Raw genomic sequence first — 21746 nt, 5'->3', positions numbered from 1 at the left:
TATTCAGCAGCCACATAGCTCACGAAATATGACGACAGATGCAAACAAACAAGTTAAAAAACCCATACAATAAGATCACAACAGAACTTTAAAAAAGGGGGAGTGCAGAATATGAAATGAAGCCATCTGTCTCTGTGCTACAAAGCATTCATTCTCTTTGAGGGTGTAATTATGGATCTGGCTTTTCTGTTGCTGGATTTCTGTACGAAATTGTCCCTAAGAAAAACAGTTGATTCCATATAATGTAAAAATAACTTGTGTTACTGCAAATTCTCTGGAGTACTGGCGCGGTGTTATAACTTCCATTCCTCTTCCCCATTCAGTTACCACCATCTCTCCAATGGCATTACACAACAATAGCCCTATTTGCGTTAGCAGTTTACTGACCTGGCGCCTTGTCAGTTAAAAAAAGCTCTTTTGTGCTATATCAGTAAAGGAATTTGGCATGCTGGAGCAGTTCTTTCTGAGGCTTCAGGTGAATTCTCACTCCTGCTCCTTGAAGTGACTCAAGGCTTTTGGGTCTGGTACATAGTAATTACCACTCTGGAGTCAAATTGAAGGAGCTACATTGTGTTCTTACAAGAGGGGAAAATGAGCAAATTTCAGTTTTGACCCAGAATTCTGGAACATAATTTAACCTATTTTTAGGTAAAATATTAGTACTTCAAATAATATGCAGAAGTATATGTGAATCATTCAAATTAGCCACGCTTGGGGTCTTTCAGTCCCTTGTTTCGCTTAGTCAAATTACTTAAAAAAAATCTATTAAGACTTAGTGTTATAATAGAATGGACTCGGGTCGTTTTTTCTTGGACCACAGCTGAATTATAGTGCTGTCCTAAGGACAGGAAGGCAGCGTGCAGGAATTTCTCACTGTTCTGCGTAAATTATTTTATTGCTTCTGTAATTTCACTCTACTTAAAAATGAGGTTTCTAAAAGAATTACAGCATAAAACAGAATCTTCTCGTGTGAAAATAAGATAGCTTTCCCCTCCTTATATTGCCAACTGAACTTTGCTTCTTGATTGAGGTGGTGTCAAGTATCAACGCAGTGCTGGGATGTGTCTTGGCACAAAAACTAATAATGCAGTTAAGGGAAATGTTAGGAGGAGTGAAGCGTGGTGATGCTGAAGTGCCGAATGCACCGTTTTACTCAGAAAACTTGAGAGCATTCAGGACATAATTAAAATAAAGAAGCTGTTTTTTGTTTTGTATGTACCTATTCTCCTCCTGAATAACTTCGTTATTTGTTACAGACACACGTAACTTTGCTGCTCTGTTCAGTCCCCGCCTTGTCGTCATTTGCTCTTCCCAAAGCTTGGTGCAGTGTTTGTGAAAAGCCTAGTCCTTGAAATATTATTATTTACCTTTTCAATTTCCCATCAAACCTTTTAGTGAGGTCATATTTGCCATCAGTTAGCTCAGCAGCTTTGTGTCAGCTTAACGTTGTGCACCCTCTGTGCTGGTTTGCTGCTTTCATTTTGGGCCTAGGGCTGCAGTAGGCCAAGCAGGTGATGTGGGATGGAGAAGAGAGACCAGGAGGCCCTCAAAACACCCATGAACTCCTCCAGCCCCAGCTTCGGTATCAGCTGCTGCCTGATTGCGGGTATCCCATCAGCTTCCCAGAAGGGAAGAAGCAAAATTTCTTTTTTCCTTGTACAGGCAAAACCTGTTGGCTGCTACGAAGTTAAGAGTTGGTTTTGATCTATATTTTAAATACTTGCTCACAGTTCTGGCTCCGAAACAATTCTGTTTGTCTTCCAACATTTCTTTCCAGTCACTTAGCATAAGTGAAAGGTCTTCCCTTTGAGCTTGGCCCAGCGAGGCCCTTCTTGAATGTGCTTCCTGCCTCGCAGTGGGTGCACAGACACCCGTGGTCTGCACTCTTCCCTCTCCTGGACAGTTGCGTCGCTTTGGGTGGCATCTGCTCTCCTGCTTTCTTCCAGTCTTCCTTCCCACAGCAGATGCTTGTTTTAAAAACAAGTATTAATGCATTAGTATGCAATGCTCAGAGCGGCAATTTGAGAACACAGTTAATGTAATTTTCCTGTTCTGTAACACTTGTTTTCCTTGTATGCAAACTCTGGTGGAGTAGCTGTGACAATCTTTTCAGTCGAAGTTTGCATATTAATTTTGTGGTGGCTACAGGGGCTGGTGACAGCGTGGGCTTTAATAAGTCTGGCTCTCCGAGGCACTGGCGTGTAGCTTGGGCTGTCTTTAGAGAAGACGAGAACTTGCTCCTATCGCCACGGTGCCAATGAAATCAAGAAGAAGATTGCCCAGGTTTTGTCATCTCCTTGGCAGTTTTTCCTAGTTGTTTTTGCTGGGCTTAATCAGTCAAGAACAGGCATAGTTTCTTGCATTCTGTACTTAAGATCTTTTTATTAATTCAGTGATTTGCCTTCTCTACAAGGTGAAATGTGGACACTCTTTGCCGTTCCTGAACATCAGAAATTTGATAATGTAGATGCTGCAGGGAGTGGAGGCTTCTGTCGCTGACAGAAAACAAGGTGCTCTCTAGATGAACTGTATCAGTAAGGATGTTTGAATACAGGAACTTATTTTCAATCTAACCAGTTAAGGAAACTGGAGCAAATTTGGCTTGCTTTCTATCACTGGTAATTCCTTACAGTGAATGGAGCTGCTTATCAGGAGATGAACACAAGCAGAATTTGGGCTGTAATGTGTATCCAATAAAAAGCAAAGTGACCAAGCCTTAGCAAAATGGGCAGTGACAACTGGGTGTGGATGTGGGTGGTAAAAGGCAAGGGAGCAGTATTTGTGTGATTTCACTGTGTTTTCCCACCAGATACGTGGGATGACCGAGTTCTTTTCCTGCTGAGCTGCCCAGAAGCTTTGGCCATGCTCTGTTGGGTTAAACGGATGCTTGGAAGAAAACCGAAGGCTTAAATTGGAAATCTGTGAAAAGATGCTCAATTAGAGCTGAACATAGGCCAGAGGATGTCCAGCATGCTTTGAAGAGCATATTGATTCCCTCCCCACCTGAAATCTGAACACTACGGTCATTTCTTAATTACATAGAGCACAGCATGAAATTCAGAGGAGGACGGATGGCTGACATTATAGCAGGGCGAGTCTGTAGTGTCGCACACGACGTGCTCTGTATGGACACGGGCAGTTAAGTGATGCAGCCGAGTGAGTAAGGAGCAGAGGAGTCAAGGGACAATCAGCAGCTCTGCCACTAATGTGTGCCGCTCGGGACAAATCGCTTCGGCTCGGAGTGAAATATCGTTCTCATTAAATGGAAGGTACACTTCTGTTGCTTGCAGTGGAGCTTGGTTTCATCCTCTGCAGTTTCTTGTGTTTTCCAGAGATGATACGCAGAAGAAAAATGTATAATATCGAACATCATCAACATTATTACAATTCTGCCAGCAGAGAAACAAGCAAATAAAACTTATTGTGGCTGCATGCATTAAGACTTTCTTTGCACTGATGCTTTCCTTAGTTATTGAACAATTTTGTATTCCTCATTTCCATTTCTTAAAATCCATTGTTTTAATGACATTTTAGTCACTTCTTACATTTCAAGGCATTTTCTTTCTGACAAATTTGCCTGTGGCATTTGCATACATGAGGTTATTGTACTTAATGAAACTGTCTTTTTCTCACTAAAAAACACACATTTTTTACAAAATGCATGTAGTAAATTAGAGCTTATAAGTACATGTTTAGCTGTACAGACTATCAGAAAGAAAAACATTTTAATACATTGTGATCTCTGTACAAGTATTTCTGAAATATGGCATGATAGACTACAATAGACTTGGGTTCTCTAAATGAGTTTGGATCTTAGAAATGGTTATTGAAGATGGTTGAAAATTTGCTGGCAAGGGATGGTGGAGCTTTGCTTTACGTTACTTTTAAAGCAGGTTGTATGAACTTGAAATAAAACCCATCTTCTTCTCTGCTCCCATCCTCACCTGTAGTGCAGTCCGTGCAAGTCCAGCCAGTCTTTCAGCTGCTCTTACACATTGGTTTCTAGACTCGAGCTAAGTTGCACAGAATTCACAAAATGCCTTTTATTTCTCACAGAGCTGGAATAACAGCCAGTAGAGACGAGAGGTCTGCAGGTACCAGTCTCCAAGTTGGTAGAGTGAAGAGAGAGATGTTACCAAGGAAAGAAGTCATCGTCTCATTTCCCTTAGTCTTCTAACTTTCAGCTGCTGTTAACCATGGCCTAGTTAGAACGGGCCATGTAGTTGTTCACTTTTGGATAGGACTATTTGCTAATGCAATTTTATTTGGTCCTAATTCTTTTTTTAATTTGCCATTTCACATTATATCATTGAGATTTACAGAAACTTAAAGCTGTGTAGGTAGGCATTGCACATTCCTAAGCAATATTTTATATAGGGTGCCACTACTAATGTACTCGTAACAGGAGTGGTAGAGTTTGTTACCCTAAGTTCTCAACTACACAAGTGTTCTCAGTGTTTTGCTGAGCTTTTTTTTTCTTTGTACTGCATTTTGCTTCCCTTTTACGGCCAGTTTATGCAACACATTGGTTGCCATATTCAGAATGAAATGACGGTGTCATTGCTGGCGTGCCAAAGCAGCTTGTATTTCAGCCTAGTGCGACATGGGGAATCGGTGCATTGCTAAGGAAAGAGGTGGGCTGGAGTCTGCTTTTATTAAAGCACTGCCAAGGCAGTGGTTCCCCACCCGTTGATTTTTAAACTTTGAAGAAAACCTGCTTTGTTAGGAATACTTGTTCGAACCTACTCTGCCTTTATTTTAAGCACCATAAAGTTAAAATTGAAACTGCCAACACAGGTCAAACAAAAGGTAAAATATAGTGTTGTTTTTTATAAAGGAAAAAAAAAAGATTTAGTTATCAGTAATGAGAAGAGTTGAAATGGTTGAAATGTGTCTTTACTCAGAGAATGAGTATGTGAGAAGGAGGAAAAATAATGGCAGAGAAACTTCTTAGTAGGCAGAACAAGGTCTCGCCCCCTACCTCTTTTTTTCAGTATGCTTCATGTGGCTAAATAAGGCAGCTGCTTGTGTAAAATCATGGCTGTATATGGAAACAGGAAGAACTTCACGTGTTTCTGGGCAAAGCAAAGCTGTGAAGTCCGTAAGTTATTGGCACAAGTCACTAAGACCGACTGCAAACCCAGAACGCTGTCACTTCCATGATGATTTTGCTGGTTGTAGATGCCAGAGGAAAGAAAAATGCTTTTACGTGCATCTGCAGTCATCCTGCACATGACTTACAAGCTGTGCTCTCTGTTCGAGGGCAAACTGAGGTTGATGACTAGAAAGACACCTTTACCACGGGTGGCAAAACTTGACTGAGCTCAAAAGAGGTGTCTGTAGAGGCCTCAGACAAACGGGAATTTTCTTCCAAAGAACCTGTTGGGATTTGTAGCTCCCGAAGATGACTGTGTTGAAAACCTGCTGCATGGGGACCGTAACTATCACCTTGGGAGGAAGTTCTTAGGGGATTCCTCCTCCTCCGGGGCGTTTTAACAGTTTTGCCTTTACATCAGAGCTAATAAAATGCGTATGAACGTGTTTTACTGTGGCAAATTGAAGGTATGAAAGTAAATCCTACTCAGATAATGGTTTGCCGTATCTTAGTTGTAGAGAAATTAAAAGAATAGAAAATCCTTTAATGTAATTAGTTGTTTTTTTTTTTTTTTTTTTTTTTTTTTCCTGATTTAAAGTCTAATCTCTTTGAACTGAGGACTTGCTACCTTGTAGAAAAGAGCCTAGCCTTTCTGAATCCCAGTCTTTAGTCTTGGAGATGTGTTTTATGTAAATATTTTATCTTAAACTATGATTAGAATATCGTAATAGGCCACCTAGAGAAAAAAGTGCTGATGAAAACATTTTTTTCTAAACATGCCTGCCCATACAGATGTGTATCGGACTCTGTGTACAGACAGCCCATGCAGCTTTAGAGCCCTTTGATGTGCAGTCTGTAAGGATGAGAGATTAACCTCCTTCCCTTGTCAACAAAGAGTTCTTACTTTTTGTCTTTTTATGGGGCCTTATCCTGAAGTCATCAAAGTCTGGGGAAACCACCCTATTTATTTCAATGGGAATTGAATGAGGAACATGATTTCTGTGGTCCAGTGTTTCAAAACAAAAACGGAACAAAAACTTTGCAGTAAAGTAATAATTGCATCCAGATGAGTTTCTCTAAACGGTTGTGAAGCAGCTGGTGGATACGCATTGATCTGACCAAATTCAGCTCCACTTGTTTCTGAACATGGGAAAATCTGATGCAATCTGGAAGTAATTAACGTGAAACCAACAGCTGCCCCCGAGCAGTCCTTTTTTAAATGAGTCACAAATAAAAAGGCTAGAAATTCCTGAGTACGAGGTACATCATCCACAGTGCACTGCAGAAGGTGTTTTTTATCAGTAATGGGACTTCTAGTTTTTCAGTTGTGTTTTTTGTTTTGTTTTGTTTTTGTTTTGTTTTTTTGTTTTCCTTTTTTCTTTTTTTTCATCCTGCCTCTGGCAGTGCTCGGGGCAGGTGTTCAAGGAAGACAATGGAAACAAAACAAAGAAAAAGACAAAAAAGATAGTCACATCTTACCTGATCTATGCTCTTGTCTCTAAAAATGGACCATAAATGTATCTCAGCAGTTGAAGTGAATTTATTTGTAGTATTTTGAGTAAGGGAAATATGAGGGCAGTGGCCCCGTGTCTTTTTTCCATGAGGTCTGAACTGCTGAGCTGTTACTGCTTTGACCAGAGACCCTGAAAATAGTGGCTGGGTCAATAAATAAATAAATAAATAAAAGAAAAAAGAATTAAAAAATGGTATTTTTTAGAGGCAATGGACACAAGAATGGAAACATCCTTAGGTATGCTTTCCAAAACAGCTGTAGTACATAAGAGACATTTCTTAAGGTAAAGAGAAGAAGAGGGAACAAAGGAGGAATTTAAGCAAGATGCACTGATGGAAAAGCAGCAAGATGTAATATACTCTCAAGCTTCTAAAAGAGAGAAACAAAATTAACTTCTTAAAATTATATTATGACTAGCTAAGCTGTAACATAATATAGTAAATCTCCAAGTAGTATGTAATAAAATTAGTCAAAAGATGACAAAAGCATAAACAATGCACTAATGAAAAAGCCTTGCAGGACTCATATTTAAATTGGATTGTGCCAGTTTGATTTATGCGAGCGTATAAGTACGCTCAGCTCAAATGTCTGTGGAAGCATTGACATTATCCCCTCTCCTGCATTCTCTCTCTTTTTTTTTTTTTTTTTTGTATTTTGTTGTCATTGTCATGTTGAAGGATTGGAAATATAATGCTAAATATAGCGCTGTTGTCAATTACAGATTACTGGGAATAGATAAATCTGTTTTCTTGTGTAGTCTGAGAATACAATTAGGAACGAGGAGAAAAGCTACACGTTGCTGTACCACGCTAGGTGATGGAGTGGCTCGGCTGAGCTCCCTTGGCTCAGCCCAGCCGCACAGAGCGCCTGTCAGCAGAAAGCCCCTCGCCTGGGCAGCACCGGCGCGTTTCAGAGCAGCGCTCCCCCAGTGCAGCTCACGTTGCAGCCCAGAGCTCTGCGTGTGCTGTGACTTCAGAGAACACAATGCATGCAAATCCCTTTTTTTCCAGCACTGTTTCTGAAGGTACCCCAGTGTTGCTGTGGTACCAGTGGTGGTGGGGACTGCTTGGCCAGCTGTAACCCCCGTGAGCCTGCAAGCAGGGCAAGCCCTGGTAGCTGCTCCTTGTATTTAACATGGTACAAAGATGAATGTTTCACTTACAGCTGTGAAAAATGAGAGCAATCAGAGGCTTATCAAGTCCATACCAGTTCCTTGCCTTTTGCCCTATCCTTTTTCCGCTCCCCCCGATCTGCTGATAGAAATACCACTTGATGCTTTATCAGTGAGTTGTTTCCAGCTGCAGCATGCAAGAATTGTCTCTGTTTTTAGCATTGCAAGGCACTAGAGCTAGCTCTTCCCATTGTGTTTTACCATGAGACAAAAGCATTTGAAACCTGTTCTGAAGAAAAGCACGTGGATGTTGGAGCAGCTCTGTAACACAAGTTGCAAAGTAGCATAATGCAGTGGGAAAGATTCAAGTATAGATATATTAAAACCAACTTTTTTTTTTTTTAAATAAAGTGGGATCAATTTAAAGAGTTAAAAACAGGAATTTAATATATACAAACATAGTGCTAGCTGCTCAGGCAGCAGCTGGATGCAATAGGACGCAGCAAGCACTTGGATGTTGTCCTGCCCAGGAATCCTCTTTGCTTGCTTGGGCTGCAGACATCTGCTTGGACTGAGTGACCTCTGCTCCCGGGCAGGCCTGGAGAGCAGCCACCCACTTGGGTGGCTCGGGGACGAGTTAACGGGGGTTTTAGTGGGATCCCTGTGGTTCACTGTTAGGTATGCGTAGATTTCTGTGCTCCTGCACGGGCAGCATCCAGCCTGCTCGCAGCCTGTGGCTTCTGAGCTGCAGCGAGGCAGCGCTCTTCCCTTCCCCATCTCGGTCCTCCCACACGCACCATCCGCATAATTTTTCCATAATGCATGGCTGTCTGGGTGCGTATGATCTGAATTTAGGTAGTCACACGTACTCTTATTTCTCACGTACAAACGTTTATCTGTATAATTTATCTAACCAAAGCTAATTATTGAACACCCGAGCGAGGTTTTTTTGTTGCGTTTTGAGAACGCATCATGTGATGTTTCCTTTCCTTAATGGAGATCCTAATATCTGCTATCTTACTTCTCTGGTGCTTGCTTGATTTCACTGGATATCTTGCATTTCTGTTGATAAAAATGCTCTTACGGGAATTTTTACTAAGCGTGACAACACTGTTTGCAAAGCAAGCTATTTTATTAGATAAACGGCTGGCTTTTCAGAATTGCTCATTGTTGGATGAATCCCATCTCGTTTACGTCGGTGGTAAATCCTTCATTAGTATCAGAAGTAGCACAGTTAAGGCAACACACGAACGCTTTTCAAAACCATGCACTAAGAAGGTGTCTGTCTGCTTGCAGGACTGACAGGATAACAAGCTCATTGCTTCGGCTACAATGCTAGAATTTGGCTATTTGCATAATATGGAGCAGGAACTTACTTTACAATTCATGAACAAGCCTTTCAGACAGTAGCTTCAGACACAAATGAAATTTGTGAATGCTTCTCAAGTAAATTGCTGGGTTTGAGTGCATTTCGTTATATATCGGGAAGCCAAAATTATGCTTAGATACCCAAGCACAAAACCAGGGCGTAATTTGGCGTTTGTGCATAAATAGTTTCTGAACGAGGGTGGTGGGGAAGCACCGAAATGATGCTGTATTTAGTTGTGCATGTAATAGGTAAACTTGGTTATTCAGCATTTGCATCGTAAATGCATCAGTTTGGTTAATTAGCTGGCTATAAAGACAAAAAGGCTGCAGTTAATAAGTGCATCAAGATAAGCCTGTGGGTTTTTTTTTGTGTGTGCATGTGAATACTGGAGCACAGCGGAGAAGCCATGCTTGCTCTACAGCCAGCAGAAGCTCTGCTAGGTTTCCAAAGGGCTGCTGTGCATACTCAGCGTCACGAAATGCTGCTGCTGGGGCAAGTGGAGGAAGGTCGAGTCTTGTGTGACGGCTGCGTGATAAAAACTTGCTGAGGAGCAGCTTGGGTCGCAGAGAACTTAGGACCTCTTTGGTGTCTCACGATAATTAAGTGGTCCGTTTTTATTTAACTTCTTTCAAATAGGGTTATAATTAAGCAATAACTTATGCAATAGGAGATTAAGCATCAGCAAATGTCGGCAGCTCTCAGAGACGTGCCCGGGGCAAAGTCCAAAATGCTTCTGTAAAATTAGAGGGTGAAACAAAGAAAAAAAATAGTTGTTATAGGAACAGGAGACAGATTCTGTGAGTGCAAATGGAGATTGAATTAATTTTCTTAGTGTTACGATGAACTGGAAGAACGTGGAGTCAAATATGTATCCCTTTTAATGTGGTTGCTGTACCGTCACCGCAAATTAAAAAAAAAAAAAAAAAAAAAAGTATTTGTAACCAGATAAGGAGATGCTATCAGACACTTTTAATTTTAATTAAGTTTTAACGTATTGGAGGAATATATATTTAAAGAATTAATTAAAGTATTTGCTGTATAAGAGATTTGAGTATAGGAAATGAGTTAATTGCGGTATCATAGGGGATCTGTGCTTTGCAAGCTGTTTCATGATGCCGAAGAAGCATCTTCATGTGGTTGATAGGACCTCTCGGGAAAACCAGAAGACGATGATGGCCTTCTTTTCTTATTAGTATGAACAAAAGTAATCGCCAGTCTTCCTGGGTCTCTGTGTGTCAAACAGGCTGTTCCCGGTTTTCTCCAGGGTGGGTGGCTGGCACAAGTGCTCGAAATGCCTGAGATAATTCAGTATAATTCGATTGCATCACCGTAATCCATATCTCAGAAGCAGGATTTTTAAGGTGGTTGAAATATCTCAAATGCTGAAGTCTCTGATAACCTTGTAACTCGTACTGCTCTCGGTAACCTTGCATCGCTGTGAGCTTATTTTTTTCATTCCGCTGAACATATGATGTTACTGCTGGAGTTCCTCAAGGATCGAATCATGCCTTATTTAATATTTTCATTAGCAGCCTTTACAGAAGAATTAGAAAGACGCTAAATAAATTTGCCGATTCTGAAGCCGAGAGGCCTTGGCGAGGTGGCGGAGGATGGGATGTTGATGTGTGGAGAACTGCTTTCCTCTGCTGTTAATTGGCTTTGGGAGAGTGTCGCACACTTAAGGATGGATGATATTAATTTCTCCTGTATGCTCAGCCTCATTGCTTGGGAGCAGCAAGGAAAGAAGGTGGCCTGCGTCTGTTTAGGGAGGTGATTTAAGGGGTAGCATGGAAGGGTAATTTGGCTGGGGGAGGAAGGCGAGCTGGCTGGGGACTAGCGTGACTTCTTCAGCCCAGCAAAGTGGAACCTGGGAGGAGGTAGGATTGTTCTCCATATGGATAGGAAAGGACAAAAAAATAAAATATCCAAAGACCAGGTGTTGGAAGCAGTTCTCTTCAGAAACCTGGGTTCAGCAGAGCACAACGATGGGGGAGCTTCCCTTAAACAGTTGAATTTAAAAGGAAGAACAAAGTTTCTGGGGGGAGAAATATGTTAAAAGCGAACATAACGCGCAGGCAGACATGTGTCTTCCCCGAAGATTTACTGCTCCTCTCGGTGGCTGCGTGGACACGCCAGGCTTTCTCAGACACCTCCGAGTAGGTGCCAGTCTGTCAGATGAGCTCAGCTGAAAGAAACCTTTCTCCCACTCCCCGCCTGCTATCAGCCCCAGAGAGAATTACCTTTAAAGCGTACCAGGGTGTTGGCTGGGCTTTTATTCTGCGGTTTTAAACGAGTTTTTAAATGAGCAGAGAGGAGGTGAGAAACGTCAGCCCTGTTAATACTGTCGCTTAATGATCTCAGCTTTTTGAGCCGGTGTTTGTGGAGAGATGGCTTATCTTGAGCCGTTCTTTCCTTTTCTTGCCCGTTTTCCGGGAGTCTCCTATTGTGTTAAGCCAATAACCCTTTTTATATAGGTCAGCGATGGTATTAATGAGCTTTTATACCCCAGTTATAAATGTCACCCACGTTTCTTGGAGTAGAAATGGGAAATAGAAAATATTGCCTGGATTTGTTCTTCTCTTTCTAACAGTGGATGTGCGAAGCAGTTGACCTTCTGATAGGGGGGAAAAAAAAATCACTTTGATTAATCAGAGCCTTTTAGCTTTGTCATTTAAAATACAATCCCAGAGACCAAGCAATGCGGCCCTTGTCTTCAAAAGCACCTGCTTCAGGAACAAATACTAAAAAATGAAGTTGAGATGGGAAAGGTGTGCCCATAATGAGCGAATTTCACAGGACAGCTTGCAAGTGGAAGCCGAGAGCTTTTATTTTTGAACAACCCACAGTGTGCTCAGGAGGGCTCAGCTTGGATGGGTTTCAGCTTGCGGTGGAGCAACGTGAGCACCGTCCCCGACTCGAAAGGCAGCAGGATGAGTGCTGGCAGGCATGTCAGGGAGCAGGCTGGGCTGGCGCCAGGAGTGACCAGCGTGCTTGACCCAGTGTACCATCTCCAAGTCTCTGTTGCTGACAGCTGTAAGATACATCACCTGCTCCGGTGCGAAAGGTACCGGAGTATTTCAAGGAGGTTGGCTCTCCAAGGCTCTCGCTCTTGCTTGTCATGTGCCTGGGTTGCAGAGCATCGCAGTGATGCCATCCCCAGGAGTTTCTGCTGTTGTATTTCCGCCAGCAGCAGCCACTCCAGCACGGCCTTGCTTCTGGTAAGGCGAGACAGCCCCAATGCTGTTGCCTCTCGTTCTTTTTGAGCCCCAGGTATCTTGGCAAACAAAGGGTTGAACATCTGCAGTTTTGCTTTATCAACCAGCCCCATAATGCTGCGAGCAAAGAATATGGGGAAGCTGAACACATTTGAAAGTAGCTTAATAAATTAGTGTTGTAATTTGCACCGTCTTTACTTTTGGATTTCAGCTGTTTAGCAAAAATTACTTGGAAGAGCTATTAATTTTAGCATAAGAGTGATTATGCTGTATATAGAAAAACATCTGACCATATGTTTATATCCTTATTTTAAAGGAGAATGATGATAGTTAATTTAAAGAGAAATAGAAACCCTTGGTAGACGTTTCTCTTTCGAAGAAAATGGAGAACAAACAGACTGAGCCCTAATAATTTTTCCACATTTGCAGTATGGCCGTGCAAAATGTTTGTTCCTGAGTTCAGAGTACACAACACCTGGAGAGCATTGTTAAATGGAAAAGCATCGCAGGCTTTGCAGTGCTGAACAGCCAAGCTGGTCTGTACTTGCCCACATTTTGGTATTTTATAGTTGCTTCCATATCTTTAGTAGACATTACATTCCCGTGGAACAACGTGAGGATTCCTTCTGCTGTTGCTGTAGTTCAGCTGAGAATTACTGTCAAGCCACGAGGTTACAAGATTACAAACTGTAAGATTACAAGTACCTTTAAAAATCATTAGTGAAGGAGCAATATTATGAAAAGGCCTCAAACTTATTTTTTCACTTTGCCTAGAACAATCTTTAAATACTTCCAGGGTTTCTCAACCAAGGTGGAATATGGAAGTCACACCACAGTGAGCAGGAAGGTTTTTTCCCCTTTCCTTTTTACTTCATGCAGTTTTTATTCTAATGAGACATCCCTGCAATTACCATCATTGCCTTTCACCGTACACGGAACATTTTTTCTAGGCAGGTTCAGCGATTACACCTGCAAAACTGTCAGTCCAACAGCAAAACCCCCGGCACTCTGCAGTTTGCAGGCAACCTGCACGCTCAGCGTATAATAACACATCCCAGGTATTAAGTGGTGAGCGAGCTGCCATTAGAGAAATAGCCAAATCTCTCCCAGCCCACGGGAGAGAAGGGTTTAAAGGTCTTGGCTCAGCCATGTGGTGTGGGGAATGGCACTATTTCTATTTTTTTTGGGGGGAGATGAAGTGAACTTCAGTAATCCCTCAGCCGATGATGGACAAATGTCATGTTGCTCTTGGGCACACCTACTCTCTATCCTCTTTCTTACTCCTCCTGCTTGTTTTTGGGATGTGAGGGACGCTGACTTGTGCTCACACAGTTCTTGTGTCTCGGTTACTGAGGAGGCTGTGAGATGCAAGGCTCAGCCATGACATTTTTTAAGACCAGACACTTGGCAGTGTCTTCAAAATTCCCCATTTCTTGTCCATCCCATCGAGCCACCAGTGAGGTGAGGCACCAGTATTATTGTGCAGAACAGTAGTAAACGTGATGCCTGGCTTTATCAGATGAAAGTTCATCTTGATACGTATTTTTTTACCCCAAACTCACCAGCATGTGTGGCCGTCCATTGCCCTGACCCAGCAGAGATGACAGCACCTGCGGGAGCCCCTCCTGCTGTGCGTGGGGAATGTGCCCACCTCCGTGCAGGTGTTTCGGCGGGCTGCAAGGCACTCAGGCCAAGGCTTTGGCAGGTCTCCAGCGCCCATCAGCGCCTGGCACGGCTGCTTGCCTCTCTGCAGGAATGCAGCCTGAGCGAGGAGCCTGCCTGTTTGGCCGCTGCTGTGCCGCCCCATCGGGCCCGAGCATCCCCAGGCTCCCGCTGCTCCTGCATGAAGGCATTTCTGTGTTGGTGGCGAACGCTTTTGTTTGCCATCTCCTCTTATTTTCCCTCTGAAGTCATTGGTCATCCCTTCGCAGCAGAAGCTTTGCGTAATCCAGACCTGGTTTCTGTTGATGGATGCTTCGCTGGTAGCCTTTCGGCCTGCTGAACGTATTTGGATTGGTTTAAAGGGATTTTATTAAAGGATGAAGTTAGTCTTTGTTAGCATGAGAAGCAGCAATAGGTAAAGATGTTTTTATTTTAAACCCATCAGTATCAGGGAGTATTTTCTGTTGTGTGGAGGAGTAAAAAAACAAACAAACAAACAAAAATACAAATAATAAAACAAATAGTGAATAGTCGCACAGCTCCCATCTTTCGAAGAGGGAAGCCTTTGATCAGATCACAGTCTTGCATAAGCACCTCCATAGGGCCTTTGGTCAATGCAGCAGGATTTGTGAAGGTTTATTTCCCCCCGTCAGTAAAACAGGATATCTACCTGCAACATATTGTAGCATGCTTTTTCCCCTAATTAGAATCTTAGTTTAATGGCTCTCCTTCCTTTCCCTTTCCTCCTATCAGTAGTATCCTAAAAGCTAAATTGGCAAACATTTTTTTTTTGGTTTTAATATTTAATGACTGAAAAAGATAAAAATGCTTTTAGAAAGAGTCAGTCAGTTGATAAGGTAGGGAAAATAAGAAGATGTCGATGAACCCTGCTGCACAAACATTCATTTCCTTCTGCGTAGAATGTGCATTGAAGTGTATCAGGAGGTCTGGGGGGGAAAAAGTCCTTAATGAAAACATGCTCATGGCAGCTACAATTGTTTGTGAATTCAAATAGAGTAAACCTTAAAAGGTATTTCGCAGGGGAAACTGAGCATTGCATCAAAACATCCATGCGTGAAAACTGTGTCATTTATTTTTTATTTATTTTTGGGGGGCGGAGGGGAAAGTAGTATTTTTTTTGAAGCCTAGGGTAGTAGTAGGTCCCATAATTTGGGATGTCCCTGTCCCTGTTTGCTGGAGGCTCAGTTGCACTGGGCTCCTCTCAGTGCCTCTATCTGCAGTGGTCAGGGCAGCCCCAGCATCGATGGGGTCCCCAGGCCAGCAGGCAGTTAAAGACATGAGCACTTACTGGCACGGATGAGCCTTCAGAAACCAAGCTGTTGCTCTTACGTTCACTATAGTTCAGTTTTGAGTAGCGGAAATAGTGTTTTGTGGTGTTAAATCTCTCCCTAAGAATTCTCCTTAACTGACCTTGTTTATTTGGATTTTCTCAGTATAAATATGGGCCGGAGGCAAGCAGCAATGTTGAGAGCGGCTTCTTAGGAATATCTGATTTATTTATTTTTCCCCTTAGCATCATGTATTTGTAAGCTTGGGTAATAGTTGGAGATTTTGAGGGTAAATGTTTTGCGATGTGCCTGCCGTGGATTTAACAGCAAACTCTTTGAGGAGATTTTACCACCTTGCCACTGTATGTGGACAAATGCAATTAGCAGTGAAGAGCTTCTTACATGCAAATTGGTCGTGTTTACTGAACAAACTCCATCAGCTTAATTTAAAAAGAATGGGGAAAAAAAAAAAAAAAAGGAAGAAGACCTTAAAGGTGGTTACTGCCACCTTTGTGCTCAACCTTCTTGAGCTTTCAGAGCAGCAGCAAAAACTCCCCTGCAGCCAAACCCAGCTCCAGGAGCCTGAGCAGACCCTGTTGGAGGTGCTCGTGTCCTCCCTGCCGCTGCAGGGTGCATCCTGCCATCGTTACCTTTTCTCCCTTGGGCACGGAGCTGGCGTGGGGCTGGCAGCTCAGCCCCCCGGCAGGATTCACCTGTAGCTGGCTTTTCACCTCGCTCGGCCACAAAGCGCCGAGTCCCAGATGCCAAAGCAGCTTCCGAGATTGGGGAATACCGGTTCTCGTGGTGGTACGCCGCGTGTCGTTACCGCATCGGGGAGAAATGAAAAGGTTATTAATGGATGAAACAGGTAACATGCCATTAAGGTGCTGTCACAGTAAAATAATTGCTTTGCAGACATTAGGCACAGAGGCTCGGCATTATCAGCTAATGTCCTAAAATTATGTTTACTCGCTGGGTTAGCACTTCCCCAGTATTCGGCTTTCTCTCTGTTAATGAGCTCGTGTTCCCTACGGGCAGTCAAGTATTCTGTCAGGCTTCAAAATAAGCGCCTTCGCTGCTTCTCGTGCAGATCACTGAAACCAGGTAAACAAGCGGCCACGAAATGGAGATGCTGCAGTTACCAGGATCCTGCGCCTTGTTCCAGCTGCAGGAAACAAAAGCAGTGTTTGGGGTTTGTTTCTTCTTAGAGGAGTGCGGTGCAAATCACATCTGTTTCTGATTCATGGTGTTAATTACATGGGGGGTGAGCAAGTACAACACGCAGGCTGAAAGGGATGAAGGGTCTGTACAGGCTTGGGTCTTGTCTGTGCTCCTGGAGTAAGATTTACAGAGTGGCTTCCTAAATCCTCTTCCTTGTCAGAACAGCAGTGTTCCCGGGTAGGTGGTTTCATTTTTTTTGAGCATTCATTTAATTGTTTTCCCATTGAAGCCATGGAAAAACAACACTTAAGTTTAAGGAAGCCAAACTAATCCCACTTTACACGTAGAGAGCTGTAGCCTGAGATGATGTGCGAGGTAAGCGTGCTTTCGTATACTCCTCATTTGAGCTGCTAATGCCTGTTCTGGTAATTCAGAAAACGATGCTAATGTAGCAGGTTCAGCGTTGGTCAAAGGCTTAGGCTCGACATGGCTGCTGTGTCTAATTTGTTGTTGTTTCTGATGCACAACTGCCTACATAAATGCAGTTGCTTGTATGCATCTCAGAATAAAAACTTCCATATTTTACACAGGAACTTACAGTGCTGCGAACTACTGTAATTACCCTAGTGCAATTCTTGTAAAAAAAAGCAATGCTTTTCAGTTAAAATCCTGAAAAGCATTAATGTGAGAAGAGATGAGAAAGGGAAGTTTGTGGGTGCTATTTTAACCCCCCCCCCACGCTTGCCTTAAACATGTATTGATGTGGGATAGGTGTTAAAATTGTCAACCAATTCACTTTTATATCCAATTTAAACTGAAAGATTTAGAGTGAAATTATTTACGCCTATTAAAAAAAAATCAACAACAAAAACCAGCAAATCAAACAAAACCAGTACCCGCAGAAAACACCTGCTTTCATGTGGAAATCCAGCTGCCAGGTAGGCATTTATCAGGAACAAAGACTAGAGGAGGAAATGAGTACTACATGAATAGGATGTGCACTTCTGATCTTAGAGATCTTTTAAAATATTTTGCTTAAATTAAAAAGTTCAATTATTGCTCCAAGTTAGTATGTGCATAATTTAGGCCTTCTGTAGGTGATGTTCCTGTATTTGATGATGGAAGACCATCAAGCAGCCCCTGGCTTTGAGCAGTGAGACCTTCCGTGACTGCATCTATAGATAGGCAGTGCTTAAGCTCCACACGGGAGCAGGAGCAGGGGCTGGCACTCGGCTATGACCTGCTCCCTTGGTTTGGTTACTTAAGAGGGCTGTTCAGGACAGGGCATCAGCCCATATGAGCGCTATCAGCCCGCTTCAACAAGTCAGATTATTTAATTAGCCCTCCTAAGACACTTCTATTTTTATAACTTATTTATGAGCGCTCTTGCTAAGCTAGAAGGTCCAGGTTCAGATTTCAAAAAGCGTTTTCAGCTCCTGGTGTTGTTACCACAACTCCCCTGTGTTCTCATCCTGAGAAAACACAAGGAGGTAGTGATAAGCGATTGGGGCTAGCTGATACGCTTCAGCCCTTAAACCCTGTCTTTCAGGTTTCAGGGATAGCTTATGATGAAGTTTTGCCTGGTCTGAGATGTGGGGCATGTTGGCAGCATGTTCTCCACAGGGGTCAGCTGCTGGCCATCGCCATTCCTTCCTTGCGCCTTTGACCACCATTAATCCAGGGAGCTGCCAGAGGACAGGTCTTTATTCTGGGACCCATATTTTAGAAGTGCTTTGGTTTCCACATGGAGTAGGAAAGTTCCCCAGCAATCATTGAAGACTACAGGAAAATTAGCATCTTGCTTGATGCTGGTAAAATGAAAGCGATGCTTGCCCCCAACTAGATATTCTGCCATTCTTTTATTTAGTTCCACATAGTTAGTGTGTTTTTTAATCTATTTTTTGTTGTTGTTTTTGAGAGGAACAGGAAATAATTTGATGATTTACTATTAAAATTCAATCTAACGTGCATGTTTAGCAGAAAAAATCTTTTAAACCACCTCTGCCCAGCCTCTGTATCATGGTTATACCTTCAGAGTGTTTGAAACAACAATTTTATCACAAGGGTCATTTCATCATCCTCCACCATCCCCCAAATTGAATTCATTCACAAAGAAAAAATATGCTTTAAAGTGTAAAATTGTCATGTCTGAATTCAGTCAATTGGCTCTTCCTTTCTGGCGAATCACTCCTGGCTAGTTTGGAAAAATGCTTTGTAAAGGTTTCAGTTGTGGTAAGTGGTGGCTTGTGGCTTGAAGCTTGTTGTTGTGGTGACACTTAAGAAACAGTTAATTAAACAAAGCTCAGTCCCAAGGTGATGCTGAAACACTAAGCGGTGAGGGTGCCTCTGTGGATTTGAAAGTCATGTGAAGCTGTTTTGAAAGCAGAGGATATCCTTGCAAGTGATGGTTCCATCCAAAACTGAAACAAATCTGGTTTGGATAAGTCCAGGCAGGTGGCTTTGCCAGGTCACATTCAAAGATCCTGTCCAGTTGCAGGTGAACGCACAGAAATGCATCCTCTTAAGAGAGAGAAATCTATAATGTATTCAGTGCATTATGTTATCAGTAAATTATTTTACTAGCAAATAAGGCTCTTTATTACTTTCGTTCTTGCTTTATTGCATTTGCTGCTCTGCATTCAATATGTACAGCATTGGCACAATATAGCTTGCATGCTAGCTAGTGCATTAGCAGAATTGGTAACTGTTCCAAAGCCATAATGCTTTGATATTGGTCCTGTTAAAGCCAGGGAGAAAAACAAAACAAAACAAAACAAAAAAACAACCCCAAACCCCAACAGTTGTTGCATTTCAGGCTGTTGTACAGTTAGGAAATAATAGCTTACAAATGAAGCAAATGTAGTTGTGGAAGTTTACTGAGATGAGACAAAATTAATATGGCTTCCAAAATACCAGCTGTTTTTTTGGAGTCAGCTTTTAGTTTACAACAGAACTGTGAGCAATTCGGGATAGCAATATAAATTTAAAAAGGGACAAGAATAAGGAATGTAAAAGATACCAGGCATAGAATTTTAACATTGAAGATGCTGATTCAATTAACTCGGCACATACGTTTTGGTTATGTTGAAAAAAAATTTCACTCCATGCTCTGAAATTAAGTATTTGACAGTAGACTGAAATAATGTGGAATTATAGTTATTTGAGATAATTTAATGTGGATTAATTTTGATAAATATGATGAGCAAACTGCTCAATGTAGTAATCATATTTGTCTACATATAGAACTGTCTAATAGAAGGGATTTATGCATGGTGCTGGAGAGCACTGCATGCTCTAACTGTAGTGCTATGTTAAGCAGAAGAGTCTTGGGAGACAGTCGTGGCATGAAGCAGAACAGAAATTTATGTAAATATCAAAAGACAAAAAAATACAAAGTCTAGTTTGAAATGAATCTTTCACTTGCCAAGTTGACACATCTGAATATTATGCATGTTCTGTGAAAGCTGCCATAGAACTCAAGAACCATAGATGTGCCGTGGTTTTTACATTGACAGCAACTGCTGCAGGAAGCAACCGGCTCTGCCTGCACACCTGGTCTGTTTTGCCACAGAGGATGGCGTCGTTTCTCCAGGTTTTCATCTGCTTTCTGGTGGAGGTGAACGTGGAATGACTGGGCCAACTCGTTGAGGGTGCTTTGGATTTGCATGTTTTTGTCTCAAAGTACATTAATTTTATAATGCAGAAGTCCTTGCACGTAGGACTGGTACACAATTACCTCCTCAAATGGCAGCTTGCTGTAGCCCATTATACCTTTGCGTGGAATCATCCAAGAAGTGTAGGTTGATGGTGTGTACCATCACCGGGCTGCCTTTGGATGGTCTAAGTAGGGGCACAGGAGAGTACTCATTGAGTTTTCTGCTACCCTTTACACATCATACATTTTGAGTCAACTACAAGAGAGGTTTTTGCAGCAAGAGCTTGAAAACTCAGCAATACCCATTTAATTTTGCTACTGGAGAGCTGATGGCAAAGGACTAATTATCTGTTGCCAGTGATCCAGACATTAAATGCATCTCAGGTGTAAGGGTCCCTGTATGCTAGCTTACATGGAAAAAAAACAAAACAGGTCTGTCTTCTCCATTTGGGTTGGTTTTCCTTCCCCACTTACTGCTCAGGAAGCCTTTTGCACAGGAACATAGCAAGGCTGTGTGTGCCTCTTGGACAAAATAGTCCCGTGCATCACCCAGAGCTGCACACAGAGCCGCTGAGCGGAACATGCCCCTGGTACTTCTGGCGTGGTGGATCCTGACGATGCTGCCTGTAACGGAGATGATGGGACTGCGGGAGGTCGGTGGCGAAGCACCACGCTGCTCCTCTATGGAGACTCCTCCGCCGGTCAGAAACTGCAGGTGGTGTTGCCGTGACTGGAAAATGAGGTTGAAATGAGCTGTGTGTTACTGGGACCTCTGGCAGAAGGGTCATTTGCTGGTTGACTGCTGGTTGACCATCAGTCTTGGTGTCTCTCACTTTGTCCCGTCATCTTCTGTCCTGTACCAGTCATTGAGAAACAGACAGGCTCAGCACTGCTAAAATTCTCTTATAATTGAATTGCATTTGGTATACATTCCTTCCTTGCAGAAATATTGTCCAAAATATTAAGCTTTTGTAGGTCCCCCTATCTTTTTCTTGGTGTTGAAAAAAATTGTATCTCAGAGGGCTGTAACTCTGCTTTCCCTCTTGTTCATTGCTAACACACTTGGAAGTTGTGAAAACTTGCTTTTTCAAAGTAATTAAAGAAATCCAGGAAGTGTGATACTGTGTTGAACAAAGAAAAAGGTGAAACTCATGACCTGAAAAGTAGTAGCTTTCGAGTGAATTTCCTACCAGTGCACTGCAGACATGTGACTTTGCTCTGTACTAATTTTTCAAATTCATTCATCAATAAGAACAATGTTTTTCATATTTAAGTTACGTATGAAAAAGTGGGTATTTTATTTTTTTTTAATTTTTTTTTTGTTTTGTTTTTAAAAGCTTGATACATGTAGCGTTGGATCAAGGCACATACAAGACTAGCCAAAGGGCGTACAATGCACTTTGGTTTTTAGTTGAAGAAACAAATGATTATGGCAACAAAGAGTGGCTTGGGGTTTAAACATGAAAATAGCTTATAGTTCAGCAGGAAGGCAGAAAGAAACGATACCTTACAGATTTACCAAGGAATTTCTGGAAAACTGTGACAGTAATGGGCAGTATTCCTGACTGTAACGGCAGTATAGTTAACACATACCTACGTACTGTTCGAGTATATGCTTTTAAAATAGCTGTAAGCTCCAATTTTGTTTACCTTTGTGACTAAAATTTTTTATACCT

The 21746-nt window shown here is 42.2% G+C and overlaps 1 protein-coding gene across 9 annotated transcripts in view; it reads left to right on the top strand.

The window, feature by feature from the left end:
* MACROD2 (mono-ADP ribosylhydrolase 2) overlaps nucleotides 1–21746 on the top strand; it is an 858318-nt gene that overhangs the window by 73099 nt on the left and 763473 nt on the right. The gene's annotated exons all lie outside the window — the stretch shown is intronic.

Source organism: Aythya ferina, assembly GCF_964211825.1.
Source record: "Aythya ferina genome assembly, chromosome: 3".
NCBI lineage: Eukaryota > Metazoa > Chordata > Aves > Anseriformes > Anatidae > Aythya > Aythya ferina.
Note: the sequence above shows the minus strand (reverse complement) of the source record. Positions and strands in the feature narration are given on the sequence as shown.